This window comes from Mus musculus, chromosome 4, assembly GCF_000001635.26.
Source record: "Mus musculus strain C57BL/6J chromosome 4, GRCm38.p6 C57BL/6J".
NCBI lineage: Eukaryota > Metazoa > Chordata > Mammalia > Rodentia > Muridae > Mus > Mus musculus.
Genome location: NC_000070.6, coordinates 45,458,494 through 45,475,393, shown reverse-complemented (window position 1 = coordinate 45,475,393; position 16,900 = coordinate 45,458,494). Strand labels below are relative to the sequence as shown.

The window sequence follows — 16,900 nt, the reverse complement described above, 5'->3', positions numbered from 1 at the left end:
TAGATGTATAGGAGTGACCACAGTCTGGCCGTAGCCAAAGGTGGAGTAAGCCACCCACCCCAGGAGCCTGTGTGGCCATAGCCACAGGTTTATGAGGACATGCAGCTCCCAGCATGCCCAGTGACCAGGACTTTCTAATCTCTTACGAGAGAGCTTTACTCTTAGGTAGTCTGAAATTGCTGAACCTTCACCTTTCTGCACTCCACCCCCAAACTCATCCAGCCAGTCTTTTTCCTGGATTGTGTGATTAAGCTCAGTGGAATCCTGCTGATAGCAGGTGGGCGCCGGGCCACATAGCTTGATCGTCATGGAGCCTCCTCTGCCCAGAACACTAGGCCAGGCCTGGAAGTTGCATCCACAGCTAGTCATGTGGCAGTTTTTAAAGCCAGCACCTCAAACATCCTAGAAACTTGGATGAGCAAGTGATACCAGAATGGAGCAGTGCTCAGTGCTAGTTCTGGAACCACAGGGTCAGTAGCTCCCCAAGAGGGTCAGGGATGACGCCTGCAGGAGGTGAAGTCCAAGCTAGACTTGGAAGCTTGCCGTGTTGAAAAGAAGAGCTGAGAGGCAAGGTCATGGTGGTGGGTGGGAGCAGATGCTGACCGTGACTTAGAGCCAGTCCATCAGTGACCACCCTGAGGTTGTCACTCTGAGCCTGTCCAGTGTTCAAGGGCTGGGGAAGCCAGCCCGTGGCCTGGAGATAAGGGCTTTAGATCCACATACAAGGGTTACTGACTTAACGTTTATTTTCAGCCAGCTGCCACTTTATGTAAGTACTGCCCTCCAGTTACATAGGCCCATGTAGTCTGATCATGGATTCTGCGTGCTTTGAGGCTTGGAAAGTGGGACCCTCTATGTATGAATCGGGCAAGCTTCAAGACCAGTATCCACAGGAACTGAGTTTCCCCCATGAACAGGCTTCAGCAGGAGCCCAGCTGAGCCTACAAAATGCAGAAGGTTTCACTTGGGGTGTCAAGGGAAGCTCAGTCCCCTGGGAGCTCAAAAGTTCACTCAAGCCCCGTGGACAGGTAGACCTCAGCTGCAGCAGGTGGCTGCCCGCCTTGCTCCCACCTGTGTCCCCTAACTAGCGTAGGGCACACAACATGGCAGCTTGGACACTTTTCAAAGCTACCATTTGAGGTTGTCTGACTTGTCTAGGGTCTCCAAGCAGCAGGAGGGTAGGGTGTTTTAAACAGCAGGCACTTCCTGCTGAACCTGGAAGAGGAATTGGTTGCAAATTAAAGCCCCCTGGAACCAGAGTGGTTTGACCTATTAGGTGGAACTGTTGGATGGGAACCAACTGAATGTTGAAAGGCATCTGTCTGAGATGAAGATTTGGGTCTTGGAATGATCTGTCCCACTCTGTTCTTCTGGAAGGTAGAGTGGAGCACACTCAAGGACCCCTGGTGGCAGTGACCCCTGTGGGGTGTGTAGGATTGGCACAGCACTGGCCAGTTCAGTCAGCCTGTAATGTGAGCCCCTCGCAGGGGTTTGTGAAGTTTCTAAATGCCTTCCCCCCTTTTTCTTGGCGTCCCGGCTGCTCATGTGATGCTTTCTTTTATTAATGTATTTGACATTGTCTGTGATAAAAGCAGACTAGGCAAGAGCCTACCCCAGTGGAGGAAGGGTAGTAGGAGACTCCCCAGAAAGATCTCGGAGGCTCTGTCAGTCCTCAAAGCTTGGCACAGGATGTCTAGCAGGTGCCTAGCCAGCTCTGACAGGGCTGGAGGTGAGCTCTGGAAAAGCAGAGGTGCTGCTTAGTCAGGGGCAGGGGGCAGATGGTTGAGCTGTTCGGTCTGGTGGCAGTAGACATCCATGAGAAAAGGCACTCTGCACCCAGGAATTTAAAAGTTGTTGGTGACAGAGGTGGGGGTAGGGGTGGGGGCGGTTTCCCTCACCTCTTTGTCTCTGCATCAGGAGGAAGATAAGCCAGAGTCTTTGGTCATGTGGCCTGTGGTCATGGTGCCTCCTTGTCAGGGGGACGTGAGTGAAATCTGAAGTGAGCCTGAGGTGGCAGCTGTACCGTGACAGCTGCCGCCCTTCCCTCGGGCTCCGGCCAGCCCCATCCTCCCCCAGGGCCGGGTGAGGAAGCTGGTCTGGCAGCAGCACTCAGCTGTCATAGCACATCAGTGGTTGTAGTTCCCAGCTCAGGGAACCATGCCAAGCGCCAGCAGATGATGTACTTAACGAAGCACTGAGGGAGGGAGGCTTGGCTCTAGACAGCGGGTTTGAGAGGCAATGCCGAGGTGCTCCTTTCTCCTGGGCTCGCTTTGGGGCTGCTTTGGGGCAGAACTGTCAAACTTTTGAACCTGGGGAACCAGATTGTGTCTTCCCAAAACAGAATTGCCTTTTGGGGGGAGGCAGATATGGAATAAAGCGAGTTGTGGGGTTGAAGTTGACTTTATCAAAAAAGCTCTGTCCAATATAAAATAGCATGCATTCTCATGTGGACCAAGCCAAAGGACTGTGTGAGTCATGTGTACCAGCTGTCAGTTAGGAACAAGGCTGTGGGACTCTGCCCGTGTGTGTCCATCCCTCCCTAATGTGGAACATCTGCACGGGGCTTTACGGTTTACAAGCCTCTTTTATATCCTTTGTCTGGTTTTATTTTATAACAGCCCCATGAAGTCGATATTAATTTTCTCCCCACTCCACAACTGAGCCTACAGGACTCCGCTGGGGCAGGCCCCTCGAGTCAGGAGCTGGTAGATTGCAGAGCCAGGGGTTGAATCCAGATCCAGAGCGTACCCACGGATATGTATGCCTCCATAGTCCATCACTGAAAAAACGTAGTTGTTTGATTTGTACTTGAATCTGCTCTGTCATGCAAGGTTGGAGGCTGGGTGAGGTGGAGCAGAGTGCTTGCTTAGCAAACACAGGCCTTCCTTGGGTTAGATCCCCACAGCAGTGCATACCCAATCAGGACGCAGGGGCAGAAGAGACTAATGCCTCCGTGCCTCTTGCACCTTATTTCTTACTCACTGAGGCCTGCTGATGTCATCCACTTGTAAGCTACAGGAAGCCCAGAAAGGTTAGAGGGCTTGCCAAGGTCACCAGCTAGAAGTGAACTGGCCAAGAGGTCACTCCACGTGCCCAGTGTGCCTTCTGCTTGCTTGTGTTGTCGTGTTGCTGCAGTCACATGTAAACACAGACATAAAGAGAACAGTTTATAAGAGGATCATTCAGTGTCCGAGTGAGCCACAAGGCTAGCAGGCCTAAGTTTGGTCACTCTGAAGATAAGGAAGTTGCCAGAGGGGACGGGGCTGTGTGCAGTCTGCTGTAGAGCTGGCCAGGCTCCTGCCCTCCAGCTTCGTCCTTCAGCCCATCCTCCACCCACTAGTTCTCAGCCTCAGACAGGCCTTCATGCTGTGAGGTTCCTGTAAGTTTAGGGGTCTGAACTGAGAGTTGACCCCAGTCCTCTGTCATCAGGAAGCTGAGTACTGTGCTCCCTTTTGCTAGCATGACTTCCACCTCAGGCTCACAGCTCAAATGCCTTGTTTCTCAAAGTTGAGTCCACATCCAGCCACCCAGTTATTTTTAGGTGGGAACTTCCTATTCTGTGTTCTATCCCAATCCGCCCCCTCCTCAAGCTGAGCGTATGTTTTCTGTCTGGCAATGGTGTTGGTGTTGCCTTATTTTTAGCATAGCTTGTTTTTCTTCCTGACTTTCCTTTTCTTTTGATTTAGCGTGCGTGATCACACACACACACATACACACACACTCTCAAATAGGCATCTCTCCCCACCCCACCCTTCTTATTCACTAGGTTACCCGACGGACGAGGCAGTGGCTTCAGAAAATCTTGAGCACTGTGTCGCGCATACTCCTCGGGCTTCTACCTCAGTCCCTTCACCGTCCCTCACCCTGTCTCCGGGGGTGGTCTGTAACACTCACACTGATGTACATACCTGATTAGAAATGCATACAGTGGCTGCTGGAGGGCCTAGAGAGTGTGAGCCTGTGTGTGCATGTGTGCATTGACGAGGCTTCAGGGCCCTAATTCTATCTACGGTTTCCATAACATTTGATTCTGGCATATGCTGTCATCCCTGCACTGGGGATGCTGAGGCATAGAGTGTTGTATAAAGTAAAATACCCTGTGTTGCTGTAATAAAATGCCCTGGTCAAAAAACAACTTTGGGTAGAAAATGTTTATTTTAGCCTAACTTATAGGTTATAGTCAGTCCTGAGCAAACCAGGCAACAGGCACTTAAAACAGCTAATTGTATTATATTTACAATAAAGAACAGAGAAAAGTGAACACATGCGTGCTTGTTGGCTTGCCCTCCTGCATTTGCTCAGTAATTTCTCCACACTCACATTGCAGGAAACCCTGCCTAAGGAATGGTGCCACCAACAGTGGGCTGGGATTTCCCACGTCAATTAACTTACTTAAAACAGTTCCCTATGCACAAACCCAGTGTGGACGATCCCTCACTGAAACTCTCTTTCTTCCAGGCTTTTCTCTGTTATGTCAAGGTGACAGGTAAAGAGAAGCATCATGTCGGCCAGCCTGGACTACAACGTATAGTACAGGGGCAGGGAGATGGCTTGGTCTTTAAAATGCCTACCGCTCATAAGGAGCTGAGTTGCAGTTCCCTACACTCACGTGGTAACCAGATATGGAGGTATTTGTCTAGAACAGTGCTGAAGCGAGGAAGAGGAGATAGATAGGTGGGGTCCTGGAGTGTGTTGGCCAGGCAGCCAGCCCAGATCAGTGAGCTGCAGGTTCAGGCAGAGACTGTCGCCAAAAACACATCAGGGTTAAGAGCGCTTGATGCTCTTCCAGAGGACCCAGGTCTGATTCCCAGCACCCACATAGCAACTCACAACTGCCTGTAGCTCCCGTTGCAGGGGATCTAATGCCATTTTCTGCCATCTGCAGGTACTACACTCACATGGTGCACAGATACACATTTAGGCAGTACATCCATACACATAAAAAAAACTAAAATGTAAGTAAAGACAAAACAGTTTACTTCGGGGTTTGTGTATCAGGCTTTAAATGTGTAGACATATGAAATAGGAACTGCTTAGAAATAATACCAGGACAGAAGCTGTTGGCCAAAGCCTGTCCCAGCAGAACATGGCTGACACCGAGGGATTCCACAGTACTCTGATGAAAGCAGATTTGGGAAGTTCCTGCTCCCACATATAATCCCAGGCATCTTCACTTGTCTTGGCCTCAGTTTCCCCATTTTCCTGGGGCTGAGGTAAAACTAATGGTAGCTGTCTCAGTATAGATAGGAACAGGTGTTTATTCCTGCATCAAGAAGCCGAGGCGGGAATATTGCACATTCTAGGTCAGTTGGACTGCAGAGTGAGACCCAGTCCTTGAGAAGGGTGTGCCAAAGAATGATGTGTGCCTAGTGTAAAAATAAATAAATAAAATCAGTGTTCAAACATATAGTGAAAAATAACAACTGTCTTTTCTGGGACAAGGATAGCTAGTGATCATATGTTCTTTTTGTGCATGGTGTATGCATGCCTTTGAAACAGGAAAAGGGCAGAGGAGGATCCCAGTTATCTTCTACCTTATTTTTTGGAGACAGGGTCTGTCACCGAAGTTCAGTCTGGAGACTGGGAGGGCTGTGAGCAAGCTCGGACCCATCTTCCTCTGCCCCCTCATGGCAGAGTTACAAGCACAGTTTTCACGTGGGTGCTGAGGGCTCTAGCTCAGTCCTTACACTTGCATAGTGAGTGCTCTTTGTCATCGCCCAGTTCAGTGGTCTGTGTCTTCTCCTCTAAAATCTGTTCTTTTTACTTTTAGAGATTATTTATTTGTGTACGTGTGCATGTCTTTGTATGTGAGTGTTTGGTGCATGACTTTGTGTGCATACATGTGTGTATATGGGGTGTGTGTGTGTGTGTGTGTGTGTGTGTGTGAGAGCATGGATGTGCACATTTGCAGGTCAGAGGATGACCCTCAGGAGATTCTCTCCTACTTCCTGGGTCCTGGGATTCAAACCCCGGTTGTCAGTCTTGGAGGCCGTCCTCTTTTGTTGAACCTCACTGGCCCAGTTCACACATTCTTTCGGCGTTTCCTCACTTGCTTATAACAGGCATCTGCACATATTCACGTGTGCAAACACATTCTTTTCTACAGACATGCTGACTGGTCACAGATCTTGTCTGGGGTCATTAGCTCCTGTAGATGACTCTATCAGGTGACTGGAGCGCAGTGCTTTTTGTCATTCTGTTCACAGTGAACATCCAAGTCCATTTATTTCTGCCTATGGGTGTAGGTATTTTTAGAAAGAAACTCCAGGCCATGTGGTGTTGAGTACTTGTTAAATCCACCAAGCTCACCTCTGAAAAAGGCCATCTTTTGTTTATGTTCCCTCCAGCAGTCTGGTAGTCCTATTTCTTTTCTAGACAAGTATCTTAAAAATATCTTTTCTCTGTGCTAAATTCTGAATTTGTAGCAGACTTGTTTGTTTATGTTGTTCCCTCAGTTTGTATTTCTGGAGCATCTGTAGAGCAGGATTTCTGTGTTAGGAATCTCAGGGGTGTATCAAGATGGATTAGACTTGAACCCAGCCTCCCCCCGCCCCCACCAAGCAGAAGGGGGTAGGTGTCAGCAGTCTCAAGGCCCCCCATGGGTGGAGCAGAGAAACTCCACTGCCTTTTTCAGATTCATCTTTGAGTCCCTCAGTGTCTGTAGCTCACAGGCTTCACTTCTCCGTCCAAAACTAAGCAGAAACTTGTCCTTCGCCCCGGGGTCAGGTCATTTCAGGCGGGGTCACTCCAAGCAGTGAATCGAAAGTGGGGGACAAGAAGGCTGTCCCTGCTTGCTGTCTCCTAGGGCCTCTGCTTTGGGTTCCAGAAATGGATGATACTTCTCAGTGTTAGGTCTCTGCAGGACCTAACAGGCCCTTGTCAGGACCCCAAGGTGGGGCCACCATTTGTTTTCTTCTGCTTCATTTCTGCCGAGTGCTTTTCCCCACATAGTCCTTAGGATGGCTGTGCACGGAGTGGTCTGTGTGAGCTGTTGGTGGAAGGAGGCCCAGCCCATTGGAAACCAACCTGGTCAATGGAAGCTTTGCGGTTGCTGGCTCTCCGGTCCTCATGTCGATTCCCTCCCTCATCACTGGGTCTGTTGTGCTGTGACTCTGGCAAGAGGTAACCACAGAGCTGAAAGAGCTCAGGAAAGGGACAGTAAAACCCCCCACTCAGGAGCTGACCTCACCCACTAAATGCCCATGGTGGGCCATTCTGCGGTTGGTGGCTGTAAGAGCTCAGCAGTGCAGAGGGGGGTACAACAAGCGACTCTCTTCAGCCTGTTATTTTGCTAAGTTTGGGTTGGCATTTGGCTGGCCATCATTCTTGAGCTAGGTGAGCATCCTGACTGGGTAGGCTGAAGCCACAGCTGTAGAACAGAAAGTGCTATGTGAGAAACCAGGCTGAGGGGCTCCAAAGTGAGAAACATCATCATCTTAACCCTCTTCCCTCACCTAAGAGGAAGCTCAGCTCCAAAGGACTGGCAAGCAGAGGGCCAAGCTGGTCCTGGGCCAGCAGCCCCATTGCTTCTGTTCAGAAGGCTGGGCTTGTCTGTCAGTCCCAGGAGGAATTAATTCTTCTTTCATGAGGAAGGCTAGGCAGAGTTCTTGCCAGGTCTCACCAGGTCGCTTCCACCGGACAGCTGTACAGGGCATAGGGCATGAAGCCAGCCACTTTCCCTCAGCATGAGACAGTGACCCTGTAAGGAGCCCAAGGACAGTTGGGGTTTGACCAGTGTGCCTGGGAAGCCTGGCAGCGTGCCTCGGTTAGATGACTAGGACCAGCAGCCAGAAGAGGATCTTGGCAGCTCTGGAAGGAGGCCTCTGTGCCTGCTGTTGGTTTGTAGTTGCTGGCTTTGGGCTGCAGGACTGAGGACCGGCACATGCGCTGGCTGCCTTTGTGGCATCTAGAGTGTGCTGAATGGCTCCCTGGTAGACAAGTCTGCCTCATGACACTGTCTTTGCTTTCCTCGAAGGCTGACCCTAATGATGCCTGTAGGCACCCCCACACGGCTTTGCCAGATCATCCTCAAGGCTTGGGCTTGGGCGGGGCCCATTGGGACATCCTGTCATTCTGATTGATTGACTGTCAGCCAGAGTCAGGAAGCTAGTGTGTCTGGTCATTCCGCTGGGCAGGACCTGGTCCTTCCCGGGTTTGTGGCTCCTGCTGACTTTGGTTCATGTTCTTTCTGCCCCTAGTGGAATTCGGGGAGGTGGGGGGGACACACTGACTTCTGGTATAGATGACCAAGGGTTGGGAACATGAGCTCTGGAGCCAGGCTGCCTCTACCTACCCTCACTCGGTGGCAATGGTAAAATGGGCAGGTCTGTGAATTACTACCTCCTAGTTGTCAGAATTAAGAGAAACTGGATGTACTGCGATCAACAGCTCTGGCACCCGATAGTGGCGTCACTGTATAATTGTATGTTGTCTTCCACACCCTACCCTACAACAGTGAGCTATAGACTCCTTGTCAGCTCAGGATGGTCCCGTAGCTCTTCTAAAGCTGGCTCTGAGCCTCTTTGAGGACATGTGAAGACCTGCTTTATAAGGGTGAGGGCTGTAGCTCTGATTGGTCTAGCCTTAAAGCCCATCCCCCCGGCTAGTGGCCTTGGGTCCCTCTGGAAGCCAGACTTTGTGCTCAGTAGACTGGAAGAGTGCCCCAAAGGGGCACAGGTGCTCTGCAGCAGGACTGTCCTGATAGACTTATGTCTGCCTCTGCTGGCAGAGACTGATGGTTCCCTGCTGGGCCCTGGCCTCTTTCTGCAGCCCAGGAGCCCGGGAATGCCTAGCCCACCCTCTCAGGGTTAGTCTGAGGCTGATGTTTCCTAGATTTGGGGAATATTCCCATGTATTGGGCCCCAAGTGTAAACGTGAAAGTTGCATATGTTATACACACCTATTGGCAATAACTTAAAAATAGCTGTATTTGGAACTTCAGTGTGCCTGCATTTTGGTTGTAGCCTGTAACATGGGGCCTGCTGTGGAGTCATGTCAGCGCTCAAAAGGTTTTAGACTTTGAGTTTTTGGATTTGGACATGTATTACTCTATCCCAATACACTGGGATAAGGAACACTCACCCAACTACCAGCATAGTGCCTGGACGCAAATAATTAAACAAAATCAATGGTAGGTGAATGTCCGGGTTCTCTAGAGTCACATAACTTATGAAAGGTCTCTATATATTAAGGGAATTTATTGTAATGACTTACAGTCTGTAGTCCAACAATGGACAGCTATGGATAGGAAGCCCAAAAATCTAGTAGTTATTCAGTCCGACGAGGCTAATTGTTTCAGCTGGTCTTCTGTAGAAGTAGGTTCCAACAGATGTGCTGGCAAGGAAGTGCAAGAAGAGTGAGTTTTCCTTCTTCTAATGTCCTTATGTAGGTCTCCAGCAAGAAGGTATGGCCTAGAACTTGCTTTGTTCCAGGTTGGCTTTGAACTTAGAGATCTGCTTGCCTCAGTCTCCTGGGATTAAAGGCATGCATGACCTTGGCTTGGGTCTAAGTTTTTCATGACCACTATGCCTCAAGATCCAGGTCAGAAGCCTGTGTCTTCTTCCAGCCTCAAGTTCTGGATCACAGCGGTGCCCTCCATTTCTGGATTGTAGTTCATTCCAGATGTAGTCAAGCTGACAACCAGGAATGGCCAATAGGGGTTGTCTTGATTCTTCTGCTGAGCCAAGAGTTCACTAAGGTCTCCAACACCCTCTTTTGGTACAGGTGTTGGAGGGTGTACAAGGGGTGTGTGTACAACAGGGATTCAGCAGCCTCTTTTGGTACAGGTGCCTTTATATGCACGCGCACACACACACACACGTGTGCACACACACACATGCACATACACTTATACATGCATGCATACACACAAAAATCTTGAAAAAGAAAAAAACCAAAATGCCATTGTTTCCTTTAGAAGGAAACCCGTTCCTGGTGTCCCCTTGCCCCATTGTATCTCTACCATAGGCCTCCACACATAAAGGCAGCCACTAGAAGATGCAGAGCAATGGACTAGGCTCGAGGACACAGCAGAAGTGGCACAGGACACCTCAGGAGCTCTATGGCGAGGCTCGTGTGGACTTGTAAGTCACAGGGGAGGCATGTTGGTGCCGAAGCTCTGGTCCTCCAGGCCCTCTCTAGAGGGGCTCGCCAGAAGGCCCTGTCACCGGACATAACCAAGGAATGGCCTGCACAGTGGACCCCCTGCTGGCTTCAGACTGGGCTGTTTTGTCTCCCCTGGGATGAACAGGAAAGAGCAAGTGCAGGCTTGCTGACTGCCGAGATCATTGTGTGGGTTCACGCCCCTGCTTTGCAAAGTCCAGCCTCTGCTGCTTGCGTGTTTCTGTGCACACCTATGAAGGAGATGCCAAAAGCAGCCTAACTCATTGTCAGCTTCCTGGCTCTGTACAGCTCTGGAAATGGAACGCAGTAAAGGAGAGGGCAAGGGACCTGCGTGCAGGGTTAGATTGTCTCCAGGTTTTGTCTCTGTGCTGGCCTGCCCTATCAGATCTCAACCGAAAAGACGCAGGCTGCTCGCCCGCAGCCTTCAAGGAGCACCTGAACTCTAAATGCCTAGGCAAGTGCGGCCTCAGGTAGTGGGGAGGGTCTTTCTCTGACAGGTGTTACGCAGCTCAGACGAGGAAGCCTTCTGTCCCTTTGATGTGGTACCCTGGCACCAGGCCGGGTTTCAGCTGTGTGTCTAATTAGAAGCAGCCGCCTGCCACTCCCATGGAGTTCACTTGGTTGGGGTGCTCGATGTGCTTTTAGCACCTCAGAGGTCTGCCCTGCTTCCCGGAGATTAGAACAAGACAGGCTGATGAAAGAGATGTCAGAAAGCATCTGGGGGGCCGGGGGTGGGGTGGGGAGGGATCCTGGTCCAGGAGTTAGTTATGGGGTCTTCAGGCCTCTTTCCTGCTTCTCCAAATTAGCAGCTGAAATTGGAAGTTTGGAGTCAGAAACAGAAACTGATTCAGGGGTTGGTGTGTTGAGGCTCTTCTTTAAAGGTTCTGTGGTGGGACTGACCTGTCCAGTTGCAGCAAAGCAGATCACTGAAGCCGTGAGGTCAAAGGGCAGTCTCAGTGCCAAGATACTGAGTGTGACACTGAGGACAGGTGGGTGTTGGAGAAGGCGGTACACCTGAGATGGGAGCTCAAAAATGAAACTACTCAAGCTCTTGAAGGGCCTGGTGTGATGGTGCACATGCCCTTAATCCCAGCACTAGGGAGGCAGAAGCATGCGAATCTCTGAGATCCAGGCCTGGCAGAGCTATATAAACCTTGTCCTCCACAAAAAAATTAAAAAAATAAAAAACATAAATTATTTTATTCTAGTCTTCTGATAACTTTTTACAAACTATATTGTATAGAGTTTTTGTTTTGTTTTACTTAGATATGTCTATTTAAGATACACATTGAGCTGGGCGTGGTATGCACGCCTTTAATTCCAGCACTTGGGAGGCAGAGGCAGGCAGATTTCTGAGTTCGAGGCCAGCCTTGTCTACAGAGTGAGTTCCAGGACAGCCAGGGCTACACAGAGAAACCCTGTCTCGGAAAAAAAAAAAAAAAAAAAAAAAAAAAACCAACCAACCAACCAAACAAGATACACATTGAATGCTGCCTGTATTAGAAAGAAAAAAATGTATGTGCCAAGACTATACTCAAAATCAAATCTATAAAAGATGAGGGTATTTGCTCACTGCCTAAGGGAGCAGAGGCTGAGTTTATACATCAAGATTAACGCTTATTTTCTAGGAAGCACCTAGCTTGGCCAGTCCTGGTCCTGCCTTCTTCCCTCTTGCCTTCCCCCTCCCATCTTTGGTTGTCTCTTATGGCCTGGGCTTCCTTCGCCCTTCAGATCACCCAAGCAAATAGGAAGAGGTTTGCCCCAGAAGTTTGAAAGTATAAAACGGTCTAGCTACTTTGGAAGACACTTTGGCAGTTTTCCCCAAAAGTAAACACTCTCTTATACCGTCATACTACCCAGTGCTCACCCCAAGAAGCAGCACAAGGGTGTTTCCGACTTTATTTATAATTGCCAGAGTCCAGAAGCAGGCAAGATAGCCTTGAGTAGTAACTGCATGAGAGGGCTGAAGAGAAGACTCAGCAGCTACAAGCACTTGCTGCTCTTGCAGAGGACCCGAGCTTAGTTCCCAGTACCCATGTTAGACAGCTCACAACTGCCTGCAATTCCACTCCAGCTCCAGGGGATCTGGGACCTGTGGATCAGACCTCCACAGGCAACCACACTTATGTGTTCCTTCTCTCGGCATCTTTTTAAAAAAAGACGTGTGAGCTATTATTAAACTATCAGGGCAGGGGGAATATAAAGGAAATTAAAATGTGTTTTAGAAAAAGAAGCTAATCTGAGGGAGGAGTCTGCATACTGCCTGATTTTGCCTTGTGTCATTTTGGAATTGGTAAAATGATGGAGACAGGGAAAGATAAGAGATTGCCAGAAGTTGGGAAGCGTCGAGACCAGGCAGAGAGAAGATAATTCAGTGTTGTGGAAATGTCACCTGTACCGCAGTGATACCATTATATGTCTGTGTAAACCCACAGTTCTGCCACCAGGAGGGAACCCTCAGAGTGTGCACTGTGCCTGATAACCATGTGCCATCCATGTAGACCCATCAGCTGTAGCAAGCTGCTGTAGTGTGCTGATGATAATGGAGAAGGCTGTGTGACTAGGGGCACAGGATACGTGGGGCATCCCTCCGCCTTCTGGTCAGTTTTGTGAAAACCTAAAACTGGTTTAAAACATAATTCTTTGTTTTTTGTTTTTGTTGTCATTTTGCTTATTTTGTTTTTATGAAGGCGGTGTTTTACTATGTAGCCCTGGCTGTTCTGGAGTGCATTCCATTCTGTAGACCAGACTGGCCTCCTACTCACAGAGATTCACTGCCTCTGCCTCCCAAATGTTGGGATTAAAGGTGTGCTCCCTACCTCCTGGCCTATGTGCTCTTGTTTTAAAGGGGGAAGCAGAGTTGCTAAGTGCAGGGCAAGGTGTAGCTTGTTTTTCCATTAGCTCTCAGGTCTGACCCTCAGCACATCCATTCCAAGGGGCTTCTGGCTTGCAGCAAGCTCAGCCTGTCCTGGTTGCCCTCTCCCTTCCTGTCATGATTCCAGCCCTCTTGGTAAACTCCACAGGTAAATTATCTTAGGGTCTCTTCCAGGTCTAACATTCTCTGGAATGTAGGATCTGTTTGGTTTTGTTTCTGTTTTGTTTTTTGGGTATTTTTCCCCCTGGTTCTACTTGAAAATCTTTCTACTCCAGAGGTCAAGAGAAATCCCCACGCTGTCAGTGTAACGTTTCTGCTTGCTGCCGACAAGGCGTGAAATCACAGCCTGCCACCCAGCATCGAAGATCATTTTCTTTGAAGGAGTGGATGTCTTGTCAGATAACTTGTGGCTTAGAACATATGGGCACCGACTCTCTTACTAGATCTTTCTGGGGACTGTCACCAACGGTCCTGGCTAATAAGGGGGATGTGCCACGATCATTAGGCAGGAAACACAATGTCCTGCCAGGTGGCCTGGCGTGGTGACCCTTGACTTGCACTCTTGGCAGCCTCTCAGAAGAAGGACTGCTCCCAACGGGCCTATTCCAGGGGCTGGGCTGGTGGCTGCTTCTGGTGGCTGCTTCTGACACAGACAGCCCAGTCTGCTTAACACACACTGTTGCTTTCAAGTGTGTCTTAATTACACTTTGCGGTTCACAACTTTGAAAACTAATTAAGCAGTGGGCTCTTCCTGGTTTCAGCTCTTTATTCCCGTGTCTGTATTGAGACTTTACTGTCATCTCAGTTTAGGTGTTATGGTCAAAATGTACTGAGCTGTTTTGAGTAAATCCCAAGCAGGGTGCGGAATTCCTTGCAGGTGTTCCAGTTGTCCACCTTGCCAGGAATTGTTTGTTTGTTGTTTGTTATATGTAAGTACACTGTAGCTGTCTTCAGACACTCCAGAATAGGGAGTCAGATCTCATTACAGATGGTTGTGAGCCACCATGTGGTTGCTGGGATTTGAACTCAGGACCTTCGGAAGAGCAGTCAGTGCTCTTAATCGCTGAGCCATCTCTCCAGCCCCCCAGAAATTGTTTAGGAAGTTCTCAGTACACAAACATTTCTGTAGCTCAACACAAGCTCGCTTCTATGTTCCCATGTAGCTGCATTTGCTTCCTATTAAATCATTTTAATGGAATATTTGCTTAATATTCCATCCAGTTAACATGGCTTGATTTACTTAACCATCCCCTATTGTTGAGCCCTAATGAAAATATGAACCCATCCTGTCATACAGAGGGAACATGGTTTCAATGAACAAAACGGCATCCCATCAGCCCTAGCTGCCATTACGAACCTAGCTTTGGTAAGGAGTAGATGTGCCGCACGAGCCCCTCTGATGGAATGGCCATTGTGTCCTTGGCACATCGTCCTTTCGACTGGTGTTATATAGTGTGCCTGTTTCTTCTCTAAACTCTATACAGTGGCTTTGCCAGGCACGTCCATCACTGGAGGCTGGGATTTTAACAAATTGACAGGAATTTGGGGTACAGAGTGGTGTCTGGCTGTCTTTTTTGTCGTCGTCCCCCCCCCCAATTTACTTGAATGTCTGCAGTAGTTTCTGGGTGGAGGAGCAAGGTACTTCCTAAGGAGCTGCTTAGCAACAGATCTCAACCTGTGCATCGTGACCCCTTTGGGGTGGAATGACTTGTTCATAGGAGTTGCCTAAGACCAGCAGAAATTGAAATTTTTTAATATGATTCTTTTTTTTTTTTTTTAAAGCAAACTAATAGTTACAAAGCAGCAGTGAAAGTTTTATGGTGGGGCCACGACAGCATGAGGAACTATGTAGGGTCAAAGCATAAGGAAGAGTGAGGACCACTGCCCTAGGGTGGTGTGAGTGAAGGAAGGGGTGGTCTTCCCAGGCCAGCTTTATCAGCTGCACCAGAGTGTGCGCAGGCTTCACCTTCCTCGGAACCAACCGGGAGATGTCAAGGACCCTGCAGAGCAGGGGCAGCCTAGGTCGTAGATCCCTGAAGTAATTTACAGAGTCCTGTTTAGTGCTCTACAGTTGGAGCCCTCCCTTTCTTTGTGTGTGAAAAAGGAAAGCGTGGAGCTCAGACCCTAACAGTCCCACGGAACCCAGTGAAAGCCACACTTTACCGAAGTGTGGGGACTTCTCCTGGGAGGTAACTTGGCTTACAAACCACAGTTAGAGGGTCCCTGCTCATTCTCTCCCTTCTTGAGAGTGAACATTTTATCTTTAGTACTTGGTGCCTACTCCTTCCTACACTTACAAATCCCCCCTTCTCCTTAGCCTCGTGCTTGCTCGGCACGGCACCAGAGTGGCATCAGCCTAGTGGGTTTGGTTCTCAGTCTTGCTCTGCTTAGTAGCTATTATTTTGGCAAGATAATGACTTCTAGAATGTTTACAAAAACTTCCTTTTTTAAAATGAGTTTAACAACAAATACTTAATGGTTCTGGAAAGAGCCAGAGCCAGGAAGTCGGGATGGGACTTGGGGAAGTGCTGGCATAGGGGCTGACCAGTACTGAAGAGCAGTGCAGTCATTGGCCTGTTTCCATCAGGGCATCGAGCGAGGGGCTTCGTGGTCTGGGTGAGGGGTCTTGACCTGCAAAGCAGAGATCTGAAGCGGCTCTGCTTGGGAAGGCACTGTCACTCACTTGTGTTCTAGCAGCTGATCTGAAATACAATCTCCGGATTGGCGCATGCTTCATACATACCTTAACACATCCCTGCCTCCACCCACACCCCTTTGTAGGCAGCCTACTGCCACTCCCTCCTTGAACCCCGGACCTCAGCATGAGGAGAATGTCTACATCGCAAAACATTACTCAGCCTGAAAACACGTGAAGTTCTGCCACGTGATCCCACTTTGGAAACACAACTCCGCGTGCAGTAAGCCAGCTGCAGGACAAATGCTGGATTACTTATAGAAAGTGCTGGCCAGAGTAGTTAGTCTCAGAGAGAGGGGAAGGAGAAAGGGAAAAAGGGGGGGGGGGGGCGGTATGGTAGGGACTTTCTAAGAGGTGGGGAGCCAGTGTCTAACAAGTATAGAGTTTTAGTTTGAGAAGATGAGAGAGTTTTAGAGATGGATGCTGGTTTTGTCTATACAAGAGAATGGACAATTGTTACCTACGAGTGAGTGACCCTTGCCTGTAATCCTAGCCCTGGGGAGGTTGAGGCAGAGGAGTCGGGACCCTTTAATACAGTTCATGAGTTCAAGGCTAGTCACATGGATGCTCCATGGGCTGCATTGTGAGACCCTGGAAAAGAAAGGCAAGCAAGTTGTGAGCTTATTCTGTATGTGATGGGGCCTTGGCTCACACTGGTGAGCCACAGGAGAAGCCATTCCCCTCTGCTTCCACTTGCCAGAGCAGTCAGCTCCAGTGCTGGCCCTCTGCTCTGTCCTGCCCCTCCCCAGCTCCTGTGCCTGGCTTCCCTACCCTCAAGTCACTGTCATGTCGATGTAGGTGTGTTAGCTCCTAGAAATAGCAACTGAAATGTCTGTCTGCTGTCAGGGATGACTGATGAGGTCGCTCCTGCCATCCTTCCTAAAAGAAGCCAACTCCTCTTCCCACAGCTCCAAATCCTGGCGTGTTACACTCTCGTGGGTGAGTGGGCTCTGGGCTGCAGGGTACCAGGAAGCATCACTCAGCTCCACAGGGTTGAAGAGTAGCCCGGCAGGACCTCTCCAGGAGAGTCTTGTATGTTGGCTCTTTAAAGTTAATCTCTGAGCCAGGTGGGAACAGGAGGGTCACTTGGCCCAATGTGGCTCTGTGCAAAAGGGATTCAAAGACGGCATCGGTTGGTAAGATGGGTCAGGTACGAGGGCTGTTCAGAACCAGAACACATTTGCCACTTGCTGCTCACAGCTGGCCCA

The 16,900-nt window shown here is 49.4% G+C and overlaps 1 protein-coding gene across 1 annotated transcript in view; it reads left to right on the top strand.

Annotated features, from left to right (window-relative positions):
- Shb (src homology 2 domain-containing transforming protein B) overlaps positions 1 to 16,900 on the top strand; it is a 107,553-nt gene that overhangs the window by 55,435 nt on the left and 35,218 nt on the right. The gene's annotated exons all lie outside the window — the stretch shown is intronic.